This window comes from Palaemon carinicauda, chromosome 17 (genome assembly GCF_036898095.1).
Source record: "Palaemon carinicauda isolate YSFRI2023 chromosome 17, ASM3689809v2, whole genome shotgun sequence".
Classification (NCBI taxonomy): Eukaryota; Metazoa; Arthropoda; class Malacostraca; order Decapoda; family Palaemonidae; genus Palaemon; species Palaemon carinicauda.
The window spans coordinates 74,672,186-74,675,700 of record NC_090741.1 but is presented as its reverse complement, the minus strand read 5'-3'; positions in this window follow the sequence as shown (position 1 = coordinate 74,675,700).

Below are 3,515 nucleotides of genomic sequence, written 5' to 3'. Positions count from 1 at the left end.
GATGAGACAACTGATGTACATGCTAGCTGGCAATATTGAAGCCATTTAATTCAAATTGTTCCCCATAGGTCAATACATGACAAAACACAAAATGTCGTATTGAATATAAACAAACTTCTAATTCACATTGAGATCGAAACTTGAGTCTCTTGAAATTAAAGCAAAGTTAGTGATCAACCTTTACAGCTCAGACGCTTAAAATAAGTAAGAATTCAATTGTTAACTGGTGTTCAGGATTTACATCCTAAGACAACTGTCTTACGCACAGGCATCAAGTTCCCAAGGAAGCAAATACATTGAGGGACACTTATATCGGAGTCTTGCTGTGAACCCTTTTATCAGTAATTTTCTAAAGAGAAGTTATATTGAAGATTATTCTACAAAGTTATATTGCGTATTATCTGTCAATCATATTAAAGCAGCACTATATAGAGGATTGCGTTTCAATACTATAAATTCTTTTCAAAACCAAGTGTCAACGAGGTCATTTTCATACTGTAAATTCTTCTCAAAACAAACTGTTAACGAGGTCATTTTAAGATAATTATAATTTCTTTGAAAAAGTAAATAATACTGCAAGTCACATGACTAGAATAATAAGAATGTAATCGTTGAAACAGATTTATACTCAAAATTACCTTTGAAACGATACACTGAGGATTACAATTTCAAATTTGCAGTCAAGTAGTGTTACATTACTATGATTTTTTAAAATTAAAAAAACAATCGAATACATATCAAGGATAGCCTCTCCAGCATAGACTTACAAAGACATTCATCTCCTTACAAATATCGAATTATTTCTTCAAAGCAGTGTACTGTAGTACATACAGTATAACATATTTCCCTAGTACTATTCTTGACACATTGATAAAGCAAACTTTGTACAGAGTCACTTACCTCTTGAAAGTTTCTTCTATATCAAATACAAATTCATTACTAAAAAAACATCTCTACTGATTCAAAAGTAAAAAACAAAATCAATATCTTTTTGGCCAGTTCATTAAAAAAAAACTCGCAAATGGGAATAAATAGGATTAAACAAAATAAAATAAACCAAAGACTGATAGTTAAGGTAAACCTGTCTTTGAATTTGGATTAAGTAAATGCTAAAAGCCAAGTCTTTCACGAAAAGCACAACATTTCACAGCCGTTTTTGAGACTTAAATTTACTTTCCCATTTGCAAACGTATTTAAGATAACGACAAGCTTTCACGAATTCAACTAGTGAGTTTACATTAGGCTTTAATTAGGAATGCTTATCTGAGAACAAAGTTTCTCTGGGCATCAAAGAGTATTTCAGTACTTTAACGTAGAACTGATAGCTCTAACTCTGTTCTTTCCTGAAATATGTATTAAATAAAAGTATGTCAGAACCAAAGGTAAAAAGGAAAAGAAAAATATTACGCCTACTTGGATCCACAAAAGCTATATTTGGGTCATAAGAATAAAGAGAAGTAAATATGTTAAGTATTTCAATAGAAATATAGAAATTAACCATTTTACTTATTATTATTATTATTATTATTATTATTATTATTATTATTATTATTATTATTATTATTACTATTATTATTATTATTATTATTTGCTAAGCTACAACCCAATTTAAAAAAGCAGTAGGCTATAAGCCCAGGGATTCCAACATGGAAAAATTGCCCACTAAGGATAGGAATCAATGAAATAGACAAACTAAAAGAGAAGTAATGAACAATTGAAATATATTTTAAGAACATTTACAACTTAAAAAAAAAAACAAGAGAATGAGTAATAAGCTAGAATAGTGTGCCCCAGTGTGCTCTCAAGCAAGAGAACTCTACCCCTAAACACTGGAAGACCATTGGTACAGAGCCTAAGGCACTAATCAAGACTAAAAAACAATGGTGGGATTTGTTTTGTGTCTTTCTAGAAGATCTACTTACCATAGCTAAAATTTCTTCTACCCTTGCCTAGAGGAGAGTAACTACAGTACGATTACAGTGCAGTGGTTAACCTCTCAAGCGAAAAATAATTATTTGGTAATCTCAGTGTTGTCAGGAATATGAGGACAGAGGAGAATGTGAAAAGAATAGGTCAGACTATTCGGTGTATGTGTATGCAAAGGAAAAATGAGCCGTGACCAAAGAGAGGGACCCAATGTAGTGTTGTCTGGACAGCCAAAGGACCCAATAGCTCTCTAGTGGTACTATCCTAATGGGTAATTGGTACCTTGGCCAACCTACTACCTACTATAGTTATACAAAATGATAAATTTTCTTAGCTGGCTAATTACAGATGATGACGGTAAATAAACTGCTTACCAATATGAAAGCAATAATAATAATAAACTAGAAAAGCACTCAGAGTGCAAACCTTCGCCACAACAACTTATTTCTCTAAACCAGCTCGGATTTCCCAGAATCAATCTAGACAGTATGCGTATTTTTCGGTCTACCTTTTGCTACACGTTGACATTGACCTAGGACTTTCAAAATTGAATCACCTCCACGTCTCAACATGATTAATCCCTGAAAATTTCACGAGTCTATGAGAAAAATTGTGGCCAGAAAGTTGTTCACAAACAACCTTCTCCCCACCTTCTTTGGCGAAGGTAATTAATAACTATAACAATAATTTTAAAACTCTATCTTTCTGAACAATAACTAGGCGTGATGATATAATTATAGAGTTGCTTTTAAAATGAGGACGAAAATCCTTCAAGAGAAGGAGACCCAAAAAGTAGAAGTTGGGAATAGAAGAAAAAGATAGATTGATTTGTATGAAGAACAATATCAATATTTCGGTACCAGATTTGCAGATCTATTTCTTTACCGAATCATTTGAACAATTACTTTTTGGGGTAATACTACCACAGGTAATTTATCTACGCTTGGAATCTACACTATCTAAACTTCCCTTTGGTTTTTGACACGTTCATACTTTTCTTTCTTCGTGGGCTCATTTTTATATTTCTTTCCTCTGACCACATCATCTAAATTGCCTTCTTCCAACTACATTAATTATTCTACCTTCAACAACAGGTCAAAACATTTCTAATTTTATAAATCTCCCATTAATCTTTTCTTTTAAATTCAGCTTGAAGATTTTCACTGCATGCAAATGGCCTTGTTGGCTTTTCCTACAGAATAAGTTTCCTTTTTGGATGACAGTGATGATAATATTTAACCCCTAAAAAAAAAATTGATAATGCTGCAATCACCCCCCCCCCCCCCTTTAAAAGACACCATCGCAAATGGCAGCGTCCCTGAAACAGATAGCATCTTGTTTACTTCAAGTTTAGCCATTTGTAGAAGTAAATGGTCTCCGTGAATTTCATCTTAAGCACCTTACTTCCTCTGTCGGGAGGGGGAGGGGGGGGGGGTGACACAGAGTTCCGTAGGGATTTCACTGTTCCATGAGAGCAATCTCATGAAAAGAAATGGCACAACTTGAAAAGTTGACGTTTAATCTCCTTACTATTTGTTATGTCTCGAGATTATGAGTATTATTGTTAAAATTCTTTGTTGAAAAAATAT